Source organism: Paroedura picta, chromosome 8 (assembly GCF_049243985.1).
Source record: "Paroedura picta isolate Pp20150507F chromosome 8, Ppicta_v3.0, whole genome shotgun sequence".
Classification (NCBI taxonomy): Eukaryota; Metazoa; Chordata; class Lepidosauria; order Squamata; family Gekkonidae; genus Paroedura; species Paroedura picta.
In genome coordinates this window covers 1,848,532-1,873,128 of record NC_135376.1, presented here as the reverse complement: position 1 = coordinate 1,873,128, position 24,597 = coordinate 1,848,532, and the positions used below count along the sequence as shown (strand labels likewise).

The following is a 24,597-nucleotide window of genomic DNA, read 5'->3' as shown; positions in this document are numbered from 1 at the left end:
AAAAGTGGGTATCCAACCTTTGCTTGAAGACTGCCAGTGTTAAGACTGCCTCAGGATAACATAGGCTGTCAACAGCTCCTCAGTCCTCACTCTGTGATGACTCACAGTTGTCTGCAGTCAGCAACTGTCTTCCTAACATGGGGTGGTGCCTTTTAGACTGGAGCTCTCTTCCAGCACACAGCTGGCCTTGCTTAATTGGCTCAGGTGAACCAGGTGGGCTGACAAGGCAGGGAGTGGCAGCTGGAGGCTGAGCAGAGCTCCTGCAACCACTTTGGGATCTAAACTATGGTTTGCCTACAGCTCCATTCCCTCCTTGTCAGAGCTCTCTGCCTGTTGAACATCTGTCTTGGGTAAGCTCTCATCCAGCTGAGGCTCAGGTGAAGCTGGGAGCTTTTGGCCAGGCTTGGCCTCTAAGGAGTCCTCCCTGATAGGACCTGGGCCCACAACACCTCCCCACAGCCCTGCAGTTGGACATTGGGGGGCTTTTTGCTTTCTCCCACTCCTCCTTCTCCTCCAGCAACCTTCCCCACCCAGCCTGGCCCTGGGGGGATGGGAAAGAGGCAGGTTCTCCCCACAGCTTTAACTGCCCAGCCTGGCTCTTGGGAGACGTGGGGGTGGGAGGGAAGCAGCCCACAGACCCCGGCCTTCCCCACCCATCCCCCATGGCTTTCTTTATGCAGCCTGGCCATTGGGAGATGTGGGGGCAAGAATGAGAGCCAGTTTGGTGTAGTGGTTTGGTGTGTTGACTTCTAATCTGGCGAGACAGGTTCGATTCTGCACTCCCCCACATGCAGCCAGCTGGGTGACCCTGGGGCTCCTCACAGCTCTGATAAAACTGTTCGGACCGAGGATGAATACATCAGGGTCCTCTCAGCCTCCCCCACCTCACAGGGTGTCTGTTGTGGGGAGAGGAAGGGAAGGTGACTGTAAGCTGCTTTGAGACTCCTTTGGGTAGAGAAAAGCGGCCTATAAGAACCAGCTCTTCTTCTTCTTCAGTAATCTCAGGGCTCTCTCAGCCTCCCCTCCCTCACACGGTGTCTGTTGTGGGGAGAGGAAGGAAAGGTGACTGTAAGCTGCTTTGAGACTCCTTCGGGTAGAGAAAAGCGGCATATAAGAACCAGCTCTTCTTCTTCTTCAGTAATCTCAGGGCTCTCTCAGCCTCCCCTCCCTCGCAGGGTGTCTGATGTGGGGAGAGGAAAGGGAAGATGACTGTAAGCCGCTTTGAGACTCCTTCGGGTAGAGAAAAGCGACCTATAAGAACCAACCCTTCTTCTTCTTCAGTAATCTCAGGGCTCTCTCAGCCTCCCCTCCCTCCCAGGGTGTCTGTTGTGGGGAGAGGAAGGGAAGGCGACTGTAAGCCGCTTTGAGACTCCTTCGGGCAGAGAAAAGCAGCATATAAGAACCAGCTCTTCTTCTTCTTCAGTGATCTCAGGGCTCTCTCAGCCTCCCCTCCCTCACAGGGTGTCTGTGGTGGGGAGAGGAAAGGGAAGGCGACTGTAAACCACTTTGAGCCTCCTTCAGGGAGAGAAAAGTGGCATCTAAGAAGCCTTCTTCTTTGGAAGATGTGGGATGTTGGTGGAAAGTATTGATCTGTGTAGACATTGTCATGTGGGGGTGGGAACAGGAGGGCCAGTGCCCCTCCCAAGCAGCTGTTTTCTCCAGGAGAACTGATGATGCCTTCCTCCTTCCCCCCCCTTTCTTTCTCTGTCATTCTGTTTTTCTCTCTCTTTCATCTTCCTGAAGGTTTCCAGGCCTCCACCTGGAGGTTGGCAACCCATCTGGGTCCCTATGGAGGAGGAGTCAGGAAAACAAAGCCAGCTCTTGAGATCAGAGTCTGCTCCTCTTTAATCTCTTCACCACACTGGATCTCAAGATGGAGCGGGGAGCGGAGGGCCAGAACCCATGAAGGTCATAGTGCAGATTAACGTCCTAAATGCCAGCTGTAGTCCTGGGTGCAATGTGGGTGTGCATCTCTCTGTGTGAGAGCTCTCATGTGCAGGCAGACTTCCTCAGACAATGAAATAGGAATCAACAGGATTCAGATAAAGAGAAGAGTAAACCGGCAGCGAATTAGTAAACAGCATCGTAAATATATCCAACCAATACGCAGCGTAACGGAGAACAACGAATGCCTCTCTAGAAGTAACAGATTGCGTTTGTCTTTGAGGTCCGCTGCTGCTCACAAAAACATAGGGGGGATCAAAAGGTTAAGGTTAGTGATGACTGGCAGAACAGGCCTGTCTGGTTTATCAGCTCCCGATTGGGAGGGCAGGGCTGCAGGACCACGGAGAGCTCCGAAGGGAAGCAGAAGTTGACTTGCGGGAGCTGCATCCCTGACTCCTGTCTTGATAGATTCAAAGAGCATCTTTAAGACCAACCAAGTTTTATTCAAGGTGGGAGCTTTCGAGTGCATGCACTCTGTGCATGCACTCGAAAGCTCCCTCCTTGAATAAAACTTGGTTGGTCTTAAAGGTGCTCTTGGGCTCTATTCTTGTCGTGTCTTGATGTCCGACACAAATCCTGCTCCACTGAGCAGGAGGGTCCTGAGATGCTCTCTTTCTGAGATGCTTGCTTTCTTCTTCATGTGTGCCCTGGCAGGAAGGGATTGTGCCATGCGGAATTTCCACTTGTCTGGGTGCTTCCCCACGCAGAGGGAGGCGTTGGGCCACCAAAAAAGGCTATGGCTAGCTAGGGAAGAGAAAGGTCGAAGAAGGCAGCTCAGGCGAGAACAGCCTCCAGGAGTCCTGTGAGTCTTAGCTGGGGGTAAAGGAGGTTAAGCAAGGAGGTGCTGTCACTTGTCAGGGATTTAAAAGGGTGCCAGGAAAAGAGGCTGAGGCCGCCGGCGGACTGCCAGTCAAGCCAGGACAAGGAGGAGAGGATTTAGAACCAGCACTGCAGCTCCCCTGGGAGAGGGGCAGTATCTCCCTTCCGATCTAAATTGCCAGAGGTAGGCGCCGCTGTGCGCTCCATTGTAGTTTCGGTATTCACCTGTCCAAATCTGTTTGTTTGATTTATTTTTTGATTTCTATACAGCTGCTCCCGGTTGACTTGCGCCGGTTTACAATAAAAAGATACGAACACAGTTAAACCCCTAAAAACACCCCTTAACGCAATTGACAATTAACAAGATGGCAGTCGATAGGAATTCCAAAAATCTCCCCCGGTTCAGCACGTGGGCCAAAAACCTTTGGCTACTCAGGCTGGCATCTGCGCAGGCCTAGGTCTTTCCCACCACCTCCTGCCTGGTCCTTTTAACTGGTGATGCTGCCGGGGATTGAACCTGGGACCTTCTGTGTGTCGAGCAGGGGCTGTGCCACTGAGCCATGGCGTAGTGGTCCAGAGCAGCAGCTTCTAATCTGGCGAGCTGGATTTGATTCCCCGCTCCTTCTCCACATTTCAGCCAGGTGGGTGGCCTTGGGTTAGTCACAGTCCTGATAGTGCTGTCCTCATACAGCAGGTCTCCCAGAGCTCCCTCAGCTCCACCTACCACACAGGGTGTCTGTTGTGGGGAAAGGAAAGGAAGGGATAGGCCATTAGAAGCCGCTTGGAGACTCCTTCGGGTAGAGAAAAGCAGGGCATATAAAAAGCAGCTCTTTTTCTTCTATGTTAAAAACTCCTGCTACATACAGGAGCCATCTAAGATAACAGGGTTTGCAGCGGAGTGGAGTCAGGGGAAATCTGCCTGGAGCTGGTGGGAGTTTTGTAGTGGAGAGTGCTGTTGAGTCATAGCTGATTGATGGCGATCCTGTAGGATTTCCAAGGCGAGAGACGTTCGGAGGGGGTTGGCCATGGCCTGTCTCTACGCAGCAACCTGGGACTCGCTCGGTCGTCTCCCCTCCAAGTATCAGTCGGGGCCAGCCTGCTTAGCCTCTGAGATCAGATGAGATTGTGCCCTCTGGGTCGCCCCAGAGATGAACAGAGGGGGTTGGCCATTGCCCGCCTCTGCAGTAACAACCCTGGCCTTCCTTGGTGGTCTCCCATCCAAATATTTACCAGGACTGGTTTTGCTTCGCCTCCAAGATCTGTCGAGATTCCACGGGAGTGAGATCCCTCCCCAACTCCCCCCATGTTGCATTCCTCGGAGGCCTTTACAGTTGATGGAAAATCTCGGACGGCTGCCTTTGACTTCTGCTTGATGAGGGAGGGGGGGCCTACGGGGGCCCTCCCCAGAGCTTCAGGCCCAGAGGACGGTCCTTGGGAGGGGATCGATCTCCATGGAAAGGGCAGAGTTCGACGGGGTCCGTCTTCCTGCATTGCTGCTGCCAGGTGACATATAAGCTGTCAGAGCAACTCTCTGGCCCGGGTGTCCCTGGCACCGCGTTTTGGATTCTCTTTCACCCTTCCACACTGGATTTAATTCTACCCACCAGAGCTCACTCAGTGCATCTGCCCTGCTGCCGCTCTTTAATGCAAGGGGTGTCTGAGGTGACACGGAGCAGAGCAGGGAGCCCCAGGAGATCGGACATTGACACGGGTTGGTGTTGGGAGAACTGTCGACTTGGTCACCGCTGTCTAACACCAGGCAGGGGTAGTCTAACTGCGGCCCTCCAGATATCCATGGCCTACAATTCCCAGGAGCCCCTGCCAGCATTCGCTGGCAGGGGCTCCTGGGAATTGTAGTCCATGGACATCTGGAGGGCCACAGTTTGACTATCCCTGACTTAGAGGATGTGCATTTGAGCGCCAGCAAGGTCCTCTGCTGAGTCCTCAGCTGTTTGCAGGGTTTATTTATTTCATTATTTATTTAGATTTGTATACCACCCGTTCCATAGTTTGTTCCTTCTGAAGGTGATACGGTCAGGGAGTGGCCCTGCAAGCCTGTCTTTATCCTTGGGGAAATGGCCATTCTCCCCTTGAAGCCCTGTCCTATGGCAAAGTAGGATGATGGGCCTGGGGACTGGTGCCATGGACGCTGACAGGGCCAGTCACCCTCTCCCGGCCTAAGCTCTCTCCCAGGGTGGTTGTGAGGATAAATTGGAGTCAAATAGACTGATGGAAGCCATTTGGGGGTATAGATTAAATAAACATTTGAAAACCATCTCTGTACATCAGGTTTGAACATAGGAACATACCATCAGCAGAGCTCTGCTGGATCAGACCAGGGAGGGTCCATCTCGTCCAGCCTCCCGTCTCACTCAGGGGCCAGCCAGATCCTATGGAAGGCCGACAACAGGAATGTTGGCCTAGGCCAGGGGTAGTCAAACTGCGGCCCTCCAGATGTCCATGGACTACAATTCCCAGGAGCCCCTGCCAGCGAACGCTCCTGGGAATTGTAGTCCATGGACATCTGGAGGGTTTGACTACCCCTGGCCTAGGCTCCGACCTGTGTTCAAATCTCTACTCATGCCATGGAAGCTGGATGGGTGACCTTGGGCCAGGCCCCCTCTCCTTGCCTAGCCTACCTCCCAGGGTTGTTGTGAGCATAAAGGCAGGAGGGGAGAAGCTGCCTCGCTCCCCATAGGGGAGAGAGGGGGGATATGAATGAATTAAATGACAGCCGAAGGAAGGCCCCGATCCCAAAGTGGGTCCAGACTCGCTCGTAATTCTCTGCCCGTGTATCCAGTGCATTGTGAAGGATTTTGGAATTGGTGCCCAAACATGCTTCTTCCAGGAAAAGCTCTCATTAGATCCCTGCTTTTCACAGGGCCAGAAGAGAGGAATTGCAGCCTCGGGACGCGAGAGGAGGGAGGAAGCCTGCGCTGGACCCCAGAGGCCTTTCTTCGCCCGACTCCTGTCCGGAAGACCCCTCCTCAAGGCTCCCGGTAGGTCGACCGTCTCCTCCTGCGCAGGCAGGCCGTTCTGAGCCCTCTCATTTCTCCCTATTCTTGGTTGGGAACCATGCAGGGGGGGGGGGGCAGCGGTGCTCTTATGGTTGCTGGTGGGCGGCTTGGAGCACACAGGAGGCCGGTCCCTCAGCAGCGGCCAGGGCAGGTTCCACAACTGGAGCCCGGAAGATTTCTTGGGCGTAGCGGAGGGGGGAAATTTGGGGTCGTTCCGGCAGATCCACTCAGCTGGGTTAATACCTGGTTCAGGAAAGGGGATTTCTGATGCAAAACACGAGACACCAATGTTAAGGTGACCAGATTTTAGCATTGGTAAAGCGGGACACCATTGACCGGGGGGGGGGGGGGGGTCTTGATTTAAAAATTGGTCTGTATGGAGCAACAAAAATTTTCATAGAATGCAAAAATAGTACTGTAATATATATATTTTTTACTTGCAACATAAGTACAATTTGCCAGGTGCCCCCGGATGTCCCTCCAATAGTGGGGCAATCTGGTCACCTTAACCAGTGTGGAACCAGCGGTAGAATGCCGGTCAGTTGGCAGCCCGCCCTGAGATCCAGAGGCTGGGCCTTGTTTATGAATCCTTGATACACTTAATCCTTTGGTAAATGGAAAAACACCTTGCAGCCCCTCCAGGATGATTGCTGTGAGGCGAGGGGAGGTCATTTTAATATGGCATAATAGAGCGACGGTCATTCCCCGGGAGTCGCTTGGGACCTTCCTTCTGGGGGTTGGAATATTATTGGCTTCCTTTGTCTGCCGTCTGATTTCCCTGCTGAGGCTTGAGGTAGGTTAGGAAACAGAGCAAGGGAACCGAGTTCCAGTCCAGAGGCCCCTTGAAGGCGGCATAAGCACCTCAGGTGGACATGCAGGAAAGCTTCTACCTTGAGTACATCTTTGTTGGTCTCAAAGGTGCCACTGGACTCACACTTTGTTCTGCTGCTGCAGGCCAACACAACTACCCACTGGACCTCAGAGCAAGGCCAGAGGGACAGTAGGAGCCATACGAGGAGCGGTGAAACAGGCCTGGAATGCAGAGTTAGGACACAGTGCCTGACCAGGGGGGGTTGACCATGCCCCCCCCCAGAGGACATTAAGAGAGTCCAGTGCAAACCAACTGGTGGCCCCTGCCCAAAAGAAGCATGGCTGGCCTCAACCAGGTCCAGGGCATCTCCAGGTGGAAGGACCAGGCAGGAAGGGAGCCCTTTCCCTGCCAGAGACCCTGGAGAGCTGCCCAGAGGGTCTGTGGCTCGGTGCTAGATCCTCTGCTTGGCATGCAGAAGGTGCCAGGTTCATTTCTCCTGCTGTGGAATTGATTAGTTTGCACCCGGGAGAAGGTCCCGTCGGAGGGGGGCGGGAGAAATCGTCCTGTGAGTGAGACTGGCACGTTGGAAAGAGAGAAGGAGAAGGGAGTTGCAGTTGTTTTATGGTAAAGCTTTTTAGTAAAGCTTTTGACAAGGTTCCCCATGATGTTCGGATGGATAAGTTGAAGGACTGCAATCTGGATTTTCAGATAGTTAGGTGGATAGGGAATTGGTTAGAGAACCGCACTCAAAGAGTTTTTGTCAATGGTGTTTCATCAGACTGGAGAGAAGTGAGTAGCGGGGTACCTCAGGGCTCGGTGCTCGGCCCGGTACTTTTTAACATATTTATTAATGATCTAGATGAGGGGGTGGAGGGACTACTCATCAAGTTTGCAGATGACACCAAATTGGGAGGACTGGCAAATACTCCGGAAGATAGAGACAGAGTTCAACAAGATCTGAACACAGTGGAAAAATGAGCAAATGAGAACAAGATGCAATTTAATAAAGATAAGTGTAAAGTTCTGCATCTGGGTCAGAAAAATGAAAAGCATGCCTACTGGATGGGGGATACGCTTCTAGGTAGCACTGTGTGTGAACGAGACCTTGGGGTACTTGTGGATTGTAAACTAAACATGAGCAGGCAGTGTGATGCAGCGGTAAAAAAGGCAAATGCCATTTTGGGCTGTATCAACAGGGGCATCACATCAAAATCACAAGATGTCATAGTCCCATTGTATACGGCACTGGTCAGACCACACCTGGAGTACTGTGTGCAGTTCTGGAGGCCCCACTTCAAGAAGGACGTAGATAAAATTGAAAAGGTACAGAGGAGAGCGACGAAGATGATCTGGGGCCAAGGGACCAAGCCCTATGAAGATAGGTTGAGGGACTTGGGAATGTTCAGCCTGGAGAAAAGGAGGTTGAGAGGGGACATGATAGCCCTTTTTAAGTATTTGAAAGGTTGTCATTTGGAGGAGGGCAGGATGCTGTTTCTGCTGGCTGCAGAGGAAAGGACACGCAGTAATGGGTTTAAACATTAAAAGTACAACGATATAGGCTAGATATCAGGAAAAAATGTTCACTGTCAGAGTAGTTCAGCAGTGGAATAGGCTGCCTAAGGAGATGGTGAGCTCCCCTTCACTGGCAGTCTTCAAGCAAAGGTTGGATGCACACTTTTCTTGGATGCTTTAGGATGCTTTGGGCTGATCCTGCATTGAGCAGGGGGTTGGACTAGATGGCCTGTATGGCCCCTTCCAACTCTATAATTCTATGATCTCCAGCCCATTCAGATCAATTCTCCTGAAGAACATGGCTGCTTCACAGGGTAAACTCTCTGCCCCAAACCCCGCCTGCCCTTTTCTTCATCCTACAAACCCAGAGCTGCAAACCCTAGTCCCTGAACCCCACCCCACCCTAAGCGTTGAAGCCAGCAGGAGCGCATAGTGGGGAGGACAGATTTCGGCAGCAATTAGAGAGCTTCCCCTACAAGGAGACGGCTGTTTTTGCATGATGTGCATTTTTGTGAGCAACTGGTCGGCGTGACCCTCTTGGAGGATTATCCGGGAGCCAGTGGTTTTGCAAGACAGTTGGCTGTCACCCCCCCCCACCCAGTGCTCTTATGCTGACTAATGATATGACCCCGATCCTTCAAGTGTTCATGGGCCAGCCGGTCCCTTCTGTGGAATAACAGCGGCCGTGTGGGGCAGAGGTCCCCGTCTCGACTGCAGCCGGCCCCCGGATTCTCCGCAATGCCGGCCTAAGCCTCAGGGCCCCAAAGTGCCCCGTACGGTCACTTTCTGAGCAGCTCCTGGCCATATATGGCCAAAACCGGCATCTTCTTCTCTTTCCAAACCAACAGGACCGATATCTGGCTTGTCGGAAAGAACAGCCCCCCCACCCCCACCCCCACCCCCCCTTCTCAGTTTCTGGAGACGGGAAGGGCTAGAAGGCATTATGTGGATTTTAAGCATGATTTCGGAGACGCCGTCTGCTGCGCGGGAAAGAGTCTCTGCTTCCCCCTGCCTCCCTGCCCCAGTGAGAAGAGGGGCTGCAAAGGTTGCTCCCCCCCCCATGAGAGTGACCAGAGAGGGCCGATGATTTATTCCCACGGAGTGATGCTTGCTTCTATTCCCACCTCGCAGGCCCTGCAGAAACTAAGCAAGCCCCTCAGAGCCTGGGCCCGTCACCAAGCAGGCCCTTCCCCTGGGGCAGCTGACCGAACTATTATCCACCCTTGGGAGGGGTTAGCCATTGGGTAGTCCAGGGGGAGTCAAACTGCGGCCCTCCAGATGTCCATGGACTACAATTCCCATGAGCCCCCTGCCAGCGAATGCTGGCAGGGGCTCCTGGGAATTGTTGTCCATGGACATCTGGAGGGCCGCAGTTTGACTCCCCCTGGGGTAGTCCTTCGATTTATACCCGTTTGACAGATGAAACACCTTGTACCTGCTCGGTGCGGTGGTCTTACGGATGGAGCTGGAGAGGCATCATAAACTCTGCAAACGGCTACCTGAGAATCATTATTTAGTATCCAGAATGGAGAGCCAGCGTGATGTTGTGGTTAAGAGCGGTGGAGTCTGATATGGGGAACAAGATTTGGTTCTCCACTCTTCCTCCACATGCAGCCCCGTTGGGTGGCCCGGGGCCAGGCACTGTGAGCTGTCCTCGCAGAGCAGTTCTCTCAGGGCTCTCTCGGCTCCCTATGCGTCACCAGGCATCTGTTGTGGGGAGAGGAAGAGAAAGGTGTTCATAAGCTTGAGACCCCTTTTGGCCATTAAAAGTGGGGTATAAAAAATCCAGCGCTTTTGGGGGGACTGTGGGGTGCTTCCTAGGGGGGGGCAATGTTTGTCCAGGGCAACCTCTGTGTCCAGCAACCCAGACTGGAGTCTGTCTTCGTGGACAGGCCTGAATCCTCTGTAGGATCCTCAATAGGGCTGCTTGGCCAATGAGATAAAAGGGTGCCTGAGAATAGGAAGTTGTTTTGCAAGTGTGGTCAAGCAGGGTCGATTTCGGCAGGGCCGGCCCGATCCCGTCTCCTCCCGGAAGCTAAGCAGGGCCAAAGCTGGCTAGTAGTTGGATGGGAGACCTCCAGGGATTCAGATGACGGAACACTGGGGCGGGGGGGTGGGCAGGGGCCATGACTCCGGGGCAGGCCATGGCAAACCACCCCCTAATGTCCCTTGCCCGGCTGATGGACAATCCTTGGGCCTCTCGGCTACACAACCCAAATGCCGTGTGATGAATAATAGTTTAGGCCGGGCTGGAAGGGTGGAGGGCGAAGGGACAGCGTTTCAATGGCTGCTTTGTGCCGTGGGCATCAACAGTATTCAGGGAACAGGGGGAGAAAATTCTGGAAAAATGTCGCTCGTATTTCTGCCAGAGTTTCACTCCTTCAAGATGTGGATTAAAAAACAAAACAAAATGCAATACTATTTCTAGACTCGGTAGCTGGAAAGGTGCATTTCAGATGCTCTAGCCTGGTGTTCTCTGGCGAAATCTGCCCCATTCTCTGCTGCTGGCGGCCCAGGGGTGGGGGCTGTTCCTCAGAAGCTCCATAGGAGTAATGGGGGGCTCCTCCTCCTTTTGGGGCTTCTCCTGTCGACAGGAATTGCCGGCTGGCTTCCAGATGTTCTCGTGCTTGTGCGCTCGGCTTGTGGTTGCAGCCCCGGGTGGAATCTGCATTGTTTACCATGTCTGAATGCACACAAGGGCAGATTCATGGAGGAGAGGTTGCCAGGCACCCACAGCTAAGCTGCATTGCGTGTGTCAAGCTTCAGCGCTTCAAGGGGGGGGGAGTCCTCAGAGAACGGGTCCTGGAGACCCCCTGCTCGTCACAATGGATGAATGAAGGTTAGATGGACCCGTTGGTAGGACTTGTTATGAGGCAGCTTCATAGGGTGTGCGTAGGAATCCGATTAGTTTTGCACTGCAGCATAGGAAGGGTAGTACTTCAGTGGGAGAAGAGAAGTCCTTCTGTGACAGATGGTGCTGAAACTGCAGCAATGAATGCATGCTGATCCTGCGTTGAGCAGGGGGTTGGACTAGATGGCCTGTATGGCCCCTTCCAACTCTAGGATTCTAGGATTCTATGATTCTGTGCTCAGGTTCGGGGAAAACTGTGGGCATGTCAGGGGCCTGGCTTTGTTTTAAGGCAGCTCCCTAGGGTGTGCATAGGAGGTTGACCGACTTTGCGCTGCAACATAGGCTTGGTGGTGTTTCTGTGGGAAAAGAGGAGTCTTGCTGTGGGGTGGAATCTGCAGGTGGGAATGGGTGTCAGGAAATCCGTGGGTGTTTCAGTGGGTCTGACAGGGCTTGAAATAGACTTGGTTTCAACCTGAGCTTATCTGCTTGCCCTGGACATAAAGACTGTTTTGGCTTCAGCTGGTTTAATGTTCTGCTTCCAGTGGTTGACGGTCAGATGCCTCCTGATCAGGGTCCTCAGCTCGGGGCCTGCGGGTGCAGTGGCACCAGCCCATGTTTTTCTGAAGCTGCCAAGTGCTTTTGGGGAGTGGGTGGGCCCAGGTGGAGCTTTTGCTGCCCCGTGCTTTTGATTGGCTGCACAGATTTTTAAACGCGCCGTTTTGACAAGGATCTTCACTGGGTGGCTGGAGGGAAGCTGAAGCAGCCATTTTCTGGCTGGCTCCTCCTCCTGCATCAGCCATTTTTGTCACAAGCTGAAGAAAGGGAACGATGAACTGGCTGTACAATAAATCCTGTTTAATAAATCCGTGTTTAACCAGTCAAATTCTTCAAAATCTCAGAGCTCGGCTATTAAAACGGGGTCCGGATTTACTCTGTGCCACTTTCATCGGGAGCTTACTCCTTTTTTTAACAGTTCAAATATATCCACATAATTTCAGAGACGTTCTCATCATATCCCACAGACCGTGGGCTCAGTATTTCGAAGTGGAGAATCTTGCACATTCAAAACATTGCTCGTACAAGGGTCCGTGAGTTTGAAGAACTTGACTGGCTAAGCCAGGGATAGTCAAACTGCGGCCCTCCAGATGTCCATGGACTACAATTCCCAGGAGCCCCTGCCAGCATTCGCTGGCAGGGGCTCCTGGGAATTGTAGTCCATGGACATCTGGAGGGCCGCAGTTTGACTACCCCTGGGCTAAGCACTGATTTATTAAGGAGGATTGATCCCATAGCCGGTTTGTCGTTCCTTTTCTTTGGCTTGTGACCATTTTGGGGGCAGCTGATAGGTGGCCGTGCCCACCACTCTGTGTCAGAATTCCAGGCTCAAAAAGGGTGGCCGGGGGACCATGGCTCTGGACAGTCTCCAAGGGTAGGGACATGAAAGCAGCAGGCCCTCCCCATTGCCTGGCCTCTGGCCTCCCAAGCTGCGGTGATCTTGGCTCCTGGCTCCTGAGAGACCCCTCGGCAGATTGACCTAAAGAGGTGCACGCTTGCGCCTTCTGTAGCCGCCCTCTGCGTGGTCGGTGTCACGGAGCCTCGGTCTGGTGGGGGACCCTCCGGAAGAGCTTCAAACGGAGACGGTGTCCTTTTGGAAAGCAGCATTTGGCTTCCCTGCGGCCCGTCGTGCTGCTGGGGCGTGACGCCCGGACCGTGTGCAGACGGGAGTTAAACATTGACCCGGGACGGGGAATTCTGCCTCTGCGTGCCAAAAGCCGGTCCATCGCTCAGACACCCCTTTCTCCTCCTGAGCTCCATATTTGGAAATGTTTACCCCTGCTCCAATCTGTTGGAAAGGGAGGGGAGGTGACTCAGGGCCTGGGGGAAGCAAGATCTAAATTCCAGCAGCGGGGGAGACTCTTCCCCCCCCCCCCCACCCCGGCCGGTCTCTCTGTTCTCTCTTCCGCACTCCCGCTGACTGTGGTCACTTTTGGACCCCCCCCCCCCGCCTTCCCCGCCTTTGGAGCCGGTTCCAGATTTGTTCTGCTCGGGAAACGGAGCGTCCCAAGGGAGGGCCGGGAGCCGGACTGCAGTAAGTAGAGGCGTGTGCTGGCATGGCAGACGGGCCGCTTTGGGCCATGTGTGTTTGGTTAAGGAGGAAGCCAGCGGGGCCGTGCTTTGCCCGAGAGGCCGAGGACGGGGCGGCCCGCTCCGCTGGCACGGCAGGGCAAGGCTGGGCCCTTTCCGGGGCATCGGCCATCTTGGAGGCCTGCTTGCCAGAGGGCAGGGGAGCTTCGGGTCACGTTCTGGTTGGTGATCCGGGCCAGCCACTGCAGGGCAAGGACTGCTCTCTGTATGGCTTCTGACCCACTTTCTCTTCGGAAGAGCTGCGTGCCCATTTATGGGGCAGCTTCAGCCAGCGGCTGGTTCCCTTACCCCGGTTAATGTTTATCTGTGATTCAGTGGAGAACGGAGGGAATTGGGAACTCGGATGGGGCCATCTCTTTGCCTGCCTCTTGCTTGCGTTGCCGCTGGAATGACGGGCCCTGGGTCTTCTCGAGAGCCAGCATGGGGTCGTGGGGAATAGCGGCAGACTCTCATCTGGAGAGCCGGGTTCTACCCTCTCCTCCTCCACGTGCAGCCAGTCACAGTTCTCTCACAGCTGTTCTCGCAGAGCAGTTCTTACGGAGCTCTCTCAACCCCACAGGGCGTCTCTTTTGTGGGGAGAGGAAGGGAAGTTGACTGTAAGCTGCTTTGAGACTCGTTCGGATAGAAAAAAGAGGACAAGAAGAACAAACTCTTCTTCTTCTCCTCTCTCAGTCTCCCTTACGTCACAGGGTGTCTGTTGTGGGGTGAGGAAAGGGAATGTGATTGTAAGCCGCTTTGGAATTCCTTTGGGGGAGTACAAAGTGGGGTGTAAAAGTCACCCCTTCTTCTCCTTCTAAATCAGGGGTAGTCAAACTGTGGCCCTCCAGATGTCCGTGGACTACAATTCCCAGGAGCCCCTGCCAGTTTGACTACCCCTGTTCTAAATAAAGCTGCAGATGGGCCGGAGCGGTTTTCTCCCAGGGTCTTCCCTGCCTCTGCGGGAGTGGAACTGGACAGGCTGCATTCTGCAGATTCTTTCTGCGTTAATTTTACTGTGCTCCCCCCCCCCAACAAAGAACATCTGATAAAGAGAAGGCAGCTTCGCTGTTAGAATTACTAGTATCTTAAAAGTGAATGATATTGCTTTATAAAACTGCGCCTAATGAGATGGCGACTTTTATTCAGCGTATAAATATGGCGTGCATTCTGTTAATGGGGCTGTAGAGGGATAATGGTGCTAATATATTATTGGCAGGCCTGCTCTGCTTGTGTGTGTGGAGAAATCCTCCCCTCTTGATCTTTTTGGTCCAAATTGACTATCCGGGCAATTTCGTAGTATGATCAGGAAGGGGGCGAGAGGGGCACAGCTTTCTGATCAGCGTCTGCAGGGATTGGGCCGAGATGCCAGCCCACACCCCTTTCCCAACAGGCATATCTTTGCCAGGCTGCCCAAAATGGGGGGTGGGGGCGCCAGAGAGTTCAGAGGGGTGTTTGGGCCAGTCACTGTCCTGTTAGAGCTTTTTTTTCGTAGAGAAGACTCCCTCAGAGCTCTCTCAGCCCCACCTCGCTCTCAGGGTGCCTGTTGTGGGGAGAGGAAGGGAAGGCGACTGGAAGCCACTTTGAGCCTCCTTCCGGTAGAGAAAAGTGGCATCTAAGAACCAACTCTTCTTCTTCAGTAATCTCAGGGCTCTCTCAGCCTCTCCTCCCTCACAGGGTGTCTGTGGTGGGGAGAGGAAAGGGAAGGTGACTGGAAGCCGCTGTGAGACTCCTTCGGGTAGAGGAAAGCGGCATATAAGAACCAACCCTTCTTCTTCAGTAATCTTAGGGCTCCCTCAGCCTCCCCTCCCTCACAGGGTCCCTGTTGTGGGGAGAGGAAAGGGAAGGCAACTGGAAGCCGCTCTGAGACTCCTTCGGGGATAGGAAAGCGGCATCTAAGAACCAACTCTTCTTCTCCTTCAGTAATCTCAGGGCTCTCTCAACCTCCCCTCCCTCACAGGGTGTCTGTTGTGGGGAGAGGAAAGGAAAGGCGACTGGAAGCCGCTTGGAGACTCCTTCGGGTAGAGAAAAGTGGCATCTAAGAACCAACTCTTCTTCTTCTTCTTCAGTAATCTCAGGGCTCTCTCAGCCTCACCCACCCCACAGGGTGTCTGTTGTGGGGAGAGGAAAGGTGATTGTAAGCCGCTCTGAGACTCCTTCAGGGAGAGAAAAGCGGCATATAAGAACCAACACTTCTTCTTCTTCAGTAATCTCAGGGCTCTCTCAGCCTCCCCTCCCTCACAGGGTGTCTGTTGTGGGGAGAGGAAAGGGAAGGCAAATGGAAGCCGCCTTGAGACTCCTTCGGGTAGAGAAAAGCGGCATCTCAGAACCACATCTTAACTGACTTCTGGCCCTCCTTAGCTATGAGACGCTACCCTCCAAATGCAGGGGGGGGGGGAGTATTGCGTTTGTGGGCCCCGGTGATTCTTCTTGTCTTCTGCCCTGGGGTTGGGCTTTGCTGGGAGCCCGGAGACTATTCCGAGTGCTGCAGGACTGAGCGGGGTCAGCCATTACCTCCCCTCCTGATTGTGGCCGATGCTTCTGGACGCCGGTGCTCTTTCATCCCCTTTGTGTGATCTGACGCAAGCCGCTCCCGAGACTGGAAGGTCACGGCCTTCGCTGTACAGTCGCCGCTTTATCGTTCGCCCTCCCCGTGCGCCAGGCACGCTGCAAGCACCAGAGCTTCTGAAAGAGAAGATTGCCCGAGACCAGGAGCTCCCGGAAGACTAGCAGCGTCCAGGGCAGGGCAGGGCAGAGGCACTTTCGGGAGTTAATTCTCCTTTCTTCCAATACCCCAGAAGCTCCTCCCCTGCCACAATTTGGTTAGTCTTTCAGGTGTTCCTGGGCTCTTTTCTGCAGCTACAGACAGACTAATGCAGCCGCCCCACCTGGAAGGGACCTCATTTAGCCGCTCAGGGTGGAAATCCATCACTAGGGATGAGCGTTTCAGGCCGCCTTGGCCGAAAAACCTCCAAAGCAAGGTTGCTTTGGAGACAGACCACACCGAGGCGGTCTGAGGCACCAAGCCCCATAGCCAGATGGGTCCGAGGCGGCTGTTCTGAGGTGTGCTTCAGGGTGCCTCTGGCCACTTTGGATGAAAGGAAAGGCAGAGACGCTGCTCCCTCCCTCCCTCCCTCCCTCCCTCCCAGGAGGTGGTCACCAAGAACGCACCTGCCTCCCCCCTCTGCTCCCTTGCCCCCGCATGGCCCTCCTGGCTCCAGCGTGCGTCCGGCACATCTCGATCTGCCCGATGGATGTCCTGGGAGAGCACATGCCCTGTCCATGCCCCCCCCCCATGGCCAGGGAAGGGGAGCTGCTGCTGCCACTGTGGCCCCCACTCTGCTCGCCTCCGTGGCCCTGGGCTCTGAAGCGCCGCCTTGGAGACCTCTGAGGCTTCAGAAATCTCCGAGGTGGCATCTCCCGAAGCCAAGGTGGTCCGGATTCAAACCCTACTTCCACCTTGTGATAGTGGGTCAGGTGGACTCACCTTCTAGCTGGATCTGCAGAAGGGAGCCGTGACTCACGAAAGCTCCTCCCCCGCCACAAATTTCGTTAAATCTTCAGGGTGCTTCTGGACTCTTTTTGGCTGCTATTGACGGGCTAGCATGCGGACCCATCTTTAACTTTCTATAAAGTTCACCAGATCAGACCCATGAGCATCAGACCTCAGAGAACTTGTGGGGCAGCCTAGACAGAGACCAGTCTTTGCCCAGACCAGCTCAGTTGCGTTCGATTTTGGAGGCTCACCAGGTTAGTCCATGTAGCCGGTAAGTGCTAAGATGGGAGGCAATTCAGGGGTGCTGCTCAGAGGCAGGCCATGGCAAGCTGCCCCTGCTCCTCCCTTGCCTTGCATACCCCTTGAGGGTCACTGTGAGTGCCTTGTGACTTCTCACTGTTCTCTTCCATGTTGTCCTCACAACAACCCTGGGAAGTAGGCTAGCCTGAGAGCGTATGACTAACCCAACGTCACCCAGCCTGCTTCCATGGAACGTGTGGGGATTTGAACTCAGGTCTCCAATGTTCTGAACCAGTGGATCACACCAGCTCTTTCTGTGAGCATCGTCATGGATTGGAGGCTGGAAGAAGAAGAGTTGGTTTTTATGCCCGACTTTTCACTGAAATAGGAAAGCGGCTTCCTTTCTTCTCCCCACAAAAGACACCCTGTGAGATAGGCAAGGCTGAGAGAGCTCTGAGAGAACTTTTAGAGAGCACCTCTAATAGGACTGTGACTAGCTAAAGATCTCTCGGCTGGCTGCATGTGGAGGAGCAGGGATTGAAATCCAGCTTGCCGCATTAGATGCCACTGCTCTTAAGCACCACACCAAGCTGGCATCGGCTTTATTTAATTATCAGCTTTATCACTGAGTTTTGCTACGTTGACCAAGAAGCCATGCATGAAATGACCCACTTTTTGCATTGAACCGGTGCAGTCACACAATGCGTTGAGATACCCCAATTTGAAGCTCCAGCATTTTCTGTGAATCTCTCTCCCGTTCGGGAGCGAAATGAGTAATCGGGAGAGCTTGAGAAGCAATTGCCGTAGCTTAGCTCCTTACTTTACGTCTCAGTGGAATTTTATTGGTAAGACGCAGGCTGTGGTGCACAACGAAGGGCCTGAGACTTGGGTTAACGTTGCAGGTCAAGGTGTCCTTGTAGGTAAGCAAGGCTGCTTGGTTATCCTGTGCCCAAGTGACAGGGATCTGGCCAAAGTAGAGGTGATAAGGGGGACCTTGCCGACTGATTAGTCCCTGGGCGAGAGAGAGAGACCCTAGAAACTGGGCTGAAAGGTCACTCAGAGTAATCCTGAATCGCTGGGATTATTTATTTTTTGCTTTACTGCTACAAACTCCATTGATTTATATGGCGCTGAACAAACAGAGGAATCTCACAATGGGGTCTGAACTACGATAACAGATTCTGAGAAGCAGCTTGGAAGGGGGGCTGGGAGGGGCAATCATCTTAAGCAGAATGAGTGCTCTTCCCGGCAGGAACAATTCTCTGCACACAGCAAGCTAGCTTCTCAAGACTATTTCCAGGAGTGGCCGTGTTGATCTGCGCCAGGACAAGTGGCTTTGAGTGCAGGAGCACCTTTGAGACTGACAAAGGTTTCAAGTTAACACGGTTCAAGAGTTATCTGACCAACGAAGGTTTGGCTCTTGAAAGCTGAGACACCCCCCCCCCCAACAAAATAAATAAATAATCTTGTTGGTTTCTGAGGTGCCACTGGACTTGGATCCAGGTCTTCATGAGGTTGTAGCATACCTTCCCCCCCCCCTTAGAATCTGGAACCGCTGGGAGCAGCTGTCTTCATAATTGAGTAAGGGCTAAGTGGGAGGAGAAAGAGGCGGAGCCTGTCCGGGTGAAGGGCCAATCGGAAAGCGCGAAGCATGTCCCTTGACATGCTAGTTTTCTTTACGCAGTGGGGGTTTGTAGTTTCATTTTTGCCTGCACAGCCGGCTGTTTTGCTGAGACGCACACACATATTTCGGGAGGACATTGAAAAGGGCTTCTGTGTAACACAACCCGGCTCATCGAAGAAATCATGGCGGGCACCAAGATGCTTTCAGGTCCTCCCCCAACAACATCTTCTTTGCTTGGGTCTGGGGGCAAACACGCTCCTTCTGACACGCCCCATCTTTCCCATTCATTGGGCAAATGTCTGCGCATCCCCCGTGAAACATCGCCCGTCACACAAAGTGTGTCTTCAAGGTTTGCCGCCTGAAGGACAGGTGACGTTTTGCTGAGCACCAGGCAGGAGCTGAGCTGACGTTACTGTGACCTGGGTGTTCTCACTTTGTGCACCGTCAATATTTTAACCTTTGCGGTGCTTCTTTTAACCTTCGCTGCTTCTGCCGTGTGAGAAAATGCGCATGGCGCTCTTGGCGGAACTCTGCTTCTGATGCTGCCAAATCTTTTCCTGGAGTTGAACAGCAAGTCTGTGGTGGGTGTGGGCCAAAAATTAAGAGCGGGTGCGGATATAGAATAGGCTGCCTAAGGAGGTGGGGAGCTCCCCCTCACTGGCAGTCTTCAAGCAAAGGTTGGATACACACTTTTCTTGGATGCTTTAGGATGCTTAGGGCTGATCCTGCGTTGAGCAGGGGGTTGGACTAGATGGCCTGTATGGCCCCTTCCCACTCTAGGATTCTAGGAGTCTAGTTCAGCAGTGGAATAGGCTGCCTAAGGAGGTGGTGAGCTCCCCCTCACTGGCCGTCTTCAAGCAAAGGCTGGATACACACTTTTCTTGGATGCTTTAGGATGCTTTAGGCTGATCCTGCACTGAGCAGGGGGTGGGACTAGATGGCCTCTATGGCCCCTTCCCACTCTAGGATTCTAGGAGTCTAGTTCAGCAGTGGAATAGGCTGCCTAAGGAGGTGGTGAGCTCCCCCTCACTGGCAGTCTTCAAGCAAAGGCTGGATACACACTTTTCTTGGATGCTTTAGGATGCTTTAGGCTGATCCTGCACTGAGCAGGGGGTGGGACTAGATGGCCTCTGTTGCCCCTTCCCACTCTAGGATTCTAGGAGTCTAGTTCAGCAGTGGAATAGGCTGCCTAAGGAGGTGGGCAGCTCACCCTCACTGGCCATCTTCAAGCAGCGGCTGGACAGATCCTTCTCCTGGATGCTTTAGGATGCTTTGGGCTGATCCTGCACTGAGCAGGGGGTTGGACTAGATGGCCTGTATGGCCCTTCCAACTCTAGGATTCTAGGTTGAGTTTGAAGTAGCTGTTGATGCTCCCTAAACCTTCAGGTGATTCCCTGCCAGGGCTCATGGGAATTGTAGTCCAGGGAGAGAAACCCTTGCACTACACCATTGTATACCCAGGATTTCGTAAGGGCCTGGCTCAGAGAGGGGGTCCTCATCCAGCAGGAGCCCCCCAAAGTGGGTTTTGTGAGTTGTGTTTTTGAGAATATATTTATTATAACAATTGCTAATCTTACTTTTTCCTTTTCAAGAGATTCAGGTTGGTCGCCATGTTGGTCTTAGGCAACAGAACATGGTTGCATTTCTTTCGGGTGTTTATTATTTTATTCCTCCTATATTTAATTTCTAAGAAAGCAGAAGAGTTGGCTTCTATATCCTGTTTTACACTACCCGAAGTTGTCTCAAAGTGGCTTACAATCACCTCCCCTTTCTCCCCCAGTAAGGACCCAGAACACCTCGCATTATTCTCCTCTCTTCCAACTTTATCCCCACAACAACCCTGTGAGGTAGGTAGCTTAGGCTGAGAGTGTGTGATTGGACCAAGGTCACTTAGTAAGGCTCAGTGGCAGGATGGGGTTTCAGATCTGGATCTCTCAGATCCTAAACTGTCTCTAACCGTGACGCAAGTCCAGCTCTGGCACCCAGAGGCGGCTTCCTGTTTTGTTTGTGGGTTCCCACGGAGGAGGCTCCGTTTGGCTGGTGTTGTCCCCTCCTTCTTGCAAACTATCTGAGCTTTGTGGTCTTCGGGGCAGGTTCTAGAAATGACTCACTTTCCCCACGCAGAAGGTGTTTGGACTCTTGCTTTTGCGCCGGATACTTTGGTTGTGGCCGGCCTGGTAATTTCCAAGGCAGCAAACAGGGCTGGGGACAGATGTCTCCTTCCTTCTCTTCTTCTTCTTCCTCCTTCTCCTTTGCTATCAAGTCACGGTGGATTTGTGTCCACCCAACAGGGATTTTAGGGCAGGAGACATTCAAAGGCCGTTTGCCATTTGCCTGGGTCCGGATAGCGACCCTGAACATGCTTGGCAGCCTCCCACTTGATTTTTAATCGGGGTCAACCCTATTTAGCTTCCAGCGTCTGTTAAGGTCAGTCTGTCGGCCTGAGCCAGCCGGGAAGGGTTGAAAATAAAGCTATTATTATTATTACTAGACTAGATAGATTTAAAGCCTGTTGCATCTGTAAATACAACGGGCACTAGCATCCCCTTTCCTCTTTCCCCCTCCCTGGGCAGCCCACCCGCCAGCACTCCCCCATGCCCTGAAAAGGCCTACTGTGGCCTCTCCAAGCCTTGGGGCAGGGAACTCCCTTCTCCCCCCCCCTTCTCCCCCTCCCCCAGCAAGCCCCACCGTCCTCCTCTCCCATCTGCAGTCAAGGGCAGACGGGTGGCATTTGCCAGGTTTGTTGGGGGCTGGGCTGGCCTCTGTTTCCGGTCCACGGGCCAATCAGCTTTGCGGAAACAGAAACCGGACTGGCTCCACCCAGGAAGCTGTTGCTCAAATATTAAGACCGCCTAAGTGTTAAAGATTATTATATTTTGTTATATATATATCCAGTAAGAGCCTCTTGTGGCGCAGAGTGGTAAGGCAGCGATATGCTGTCTGAATCTGTCTGCCCATGAGGTTGGGAGTTCAATCCCAGCAGCCGGCTCGAGGTTGACTCAGCCTTCCATCCTTCCGAGGTCGGTAAAATGAGTACCCAGCTTGCTGGGGGGTAAACGGTGATGACTGGGGAAGGCACTGGCAAACCACCCCGTATTGAGTCTGCCAAGAAAACGCTAGAGGGCGTCACCCCAAGGGTCAGACATGACTCGGTGCTTGCACAGGGGATACCTTTACCTTTACCTTATATCCAGAACTCTGCAAGTCTTGGCGATAAGCATGTTCAGGCCTCAGGTGACGGATGGTGACTCAAGGCATGAGATGAACAGAGAAGGGTTTGCCCTAGACTCCCGACCCTGGTGGTCCTCGTTGGGCCCCCCATCCAAGTATCAGGCAGGGTGGTCTGCTCTGCACTGGAGATCTGACAGGAACTGGCTGTCCTGGCCTATCCAGGTCAGGGAAATTGTCAATTACCTACGAATAATTCAGCAACGAGAATCCCAGCCTTCCTGCTTGGTTTCCACTGAACATTTTCGGTTCTTGAAATGCTGCTGGAGTGACTCCTCTCTCCCCCAAAGCTCGCTGGGTTTCCTCGATGGTAGATTTCCGTGTCTGACAAAATAAGCCATCTAATCCATCGCAGGGAGGGGAGCCCGTGGGCTGGGAAGCTGCCAGCCAGAGGCAGCAAGGGGGGGGGGCGAGCTCTGCAGATAATTCTTCTTCTTCTTTTCCCTGGGGGTGGTTATTCGAGAGAGGACGGCTTCAGGAGCCTGTGTGCCACCTGCCTCCCCAGCCTGCAGAGCGGCCCATCTGAAAGGCTGGCAACGGTTCTCTGACGAAAAAGAATGGGGTGCGAAGATCACACCCCTCTCCCCTCTCCCCCCGCCCGTTTTTTCTCAAAATAAATCCATCTCCGAGGGAAAACGACAGTCGCACAGCTCCCTGATGGCTGAGAGCCTCCCGGCGTGCTGACTTGGCAAGGGAGTTACCGTGACCCATTTATTTCCCATCTTTTGAATAAATAAGTGGATAAAAAAAAACAACATATTCCTCTTTTTATTACTCAGCTGGGACTTTATCTGACAGTGTGTTGAGAGGATGGTGGTGGATGGTCAGTAATTGTGCCAGGGCATTGGGAGGGACCCTGCCTCAGTGGGAGAGTCTCCACGTGGGATGCAGCTGTCCCCGGTTCAATCCCCAGCTTCTGCAGCTGAAAAGGGCCAGCATCTGTGTCCCCAAAGAGCTACGGCCAAGGGCCTGATTCAGCATTAGGCAGTGTCATGTGTGCTCACCTGGAGAGGAGCCTAGAAGACCATTTTTCTGATCCTCAGGAACCACCTGAAAATTTGTGCATGGTCTTCCAGGGCAACAAATGATGTTTACTTAGTTTTCAGTTCAAATGTTACCTTTTCAGTCCATGGGACAAGAAAGCAGATAACTTAGGGGGAGGTGATGTGCTGAGGATCCTGTCAGGCCCTGCTGATCCTGCGTTGCGCAGGGGGTTGGACTAGATGGCCTGTATGGCCCCTTCCAACTCTATGATTCTGTGATCAGTTACAGGTGGCTGATTGGCGAGCGGCTCATTTTAGGGACTCTGTCATGGTGCAAAAGTGGATTTGCAGACCCAAGTTTGGAAATCTTGTGCCTATACCTGGGGCAAGCTTCAGGTGGGGAGCCTGGATGGTCTGAAGCATCAGCAGAAAGCTCAAGTCCAGCGGCAGAGCTGAGCTAAGCTCTGACCTATTCTGCACAGGTTGGGCAATGCACTTTCAATGTCCTTTTTCAGCTGGATTTCCCTGCGCTGAAAGTGCATTATCCAAGGTGTGCGGACTGAAATACTTGAGGCTGTTCCTCTGTCCGGATCTCAAACTGATTTGGTGACTGAAATTGCCTCGGCTGCCTCGAGGGACTGTCTTGGCCAGTTCTTCTGGTCCTCTCGCTGACTTTCAGGCCCACTGTGGATGTTACCCTGTTTGAGGGGCACTTATTTGAGTGACTCCCGGGTTCTAGATTGTGGTCCTGGGGCACTGCTGCTAGTCTCCATGGCTCGTGCATAAAGGGACTCTGTCTTGCTTCTGTGTTGCTTCGTATCCCTGTGCCGTGCCTGGAACAGGTCCCTTTCGGATTCAGAGGGAGCTGTCTGATGACCTCCCGCAACCCCTCTTCTCATCTGGGTCAGGGGAGGCCCCCAGTTAGCGTCTGGAGTCGCAGGTGGACTGGGTGAGGTCAGTTCGTGGATCCCCAAGCCAGGAGCGAGTGGCAGGGTGTGAGGAGTTCTGGGCTGGGGCTGGGCACCCTCCCAAGGAGGAGGTTTGTACATTGTGGGTTTTGCTAGATGAAACGGAGTGTGCATTTCTCCCGTGGCATGCTGCACCTTTGGCCAACTTGGATAGGTATGCTAACTGTGGCTTCTCCATGAAAAGGGTGATTTGGCCATGCCGGTCCATGCTCTGCTGACCTCCAGGGTGTCGTCTGCACGGGGCTTTATACCCAGTCCCAGTTTGAATGAATCCCTCCCATCTATGCTGAATTCAATTTGCATTTTGATTTTGGGTGCTTTACATTTCCCCCTGCAACATGCATGATTGATTTGGAGTGACCCTACCTTTCCTCCGCAAGATCCAGAAGTGGATATAAGCCTCGACATTTGAAACAGTGGCATCAGTAAATGTTTTTTTGCAAATTAACTTGCTGCCTCCTGCCTCCAATGCTGTAGCAAAGGAGTCTTCCCTGATTGGCCAGGGCATCAGTTCAAAGACTTCCTGGTTCCCGGTTGCAAGTCTTGTCTTAATGTGACTGCGCTCCAGAAGCCCTAACTTCTCTCAGCAGGGATTTGCCTCTTGGATTTATTCCCCCTCCTCTGCTGTCTCCAATCCTCCCTCATTCAAGAAAATTAAGAGACTCCAGCTGCACTTGGCTCCCTCCCCCCCTTGTTCTGAGCTTCCCCAATCAAGAGCAGAACTCTTTCTGTTTCAGTTGAGGGTGGGGGGATAGAGGAAGACCCTTGTTCAAATCGATTTGAATTCAGCAGGATCCACAATGGAGAAAAAGAAGTTAGTGCAAAATCAGCCCAGGTTAGACTATGACAGTGTGCTTCTCCACAAGGGCTGCCCTTGAAGACAGTTTGGAAGCTTCAGTTGATGTGAAAGGCAGCAGAAGATTGTGACTTCTTGTTGTCACTTGTTGGTGTCACCAACAGTCAGTTTGTTTCCAGGCAAATGG

The 24,597-nt window shown here is 53.2% G+C and overlaps 1 protein-coding gene across 4 annotated transcripts in view; it reads left to right on the top strand.

Annotated features, from left to right (window-relative positions):
* Positions 1–24,597, top strand: part of LPP (LIM domain containing preferred translocation partner in lipoma) — a 216,394-nt gene that overhangs the window by 18,492 nt on the left and 173,305 nt on the right. For 3 of the 4 annotated variants that reach the window (XM_077348017.1, XM_077348016.1, XM_077348018.1), the window contains exon 2: positions 5,645–5,762. The gene's annotated coding sequence lies outside the window, so the exon portion shown is untranslated. Of the gene's footprint in view, positions 1–5,644; positions 5,763–12,881; positions 13,044–24,597 lie in introns of those variants that run through there. The other variant, XM_077348019.1, reaches the window with a different exon arrangement.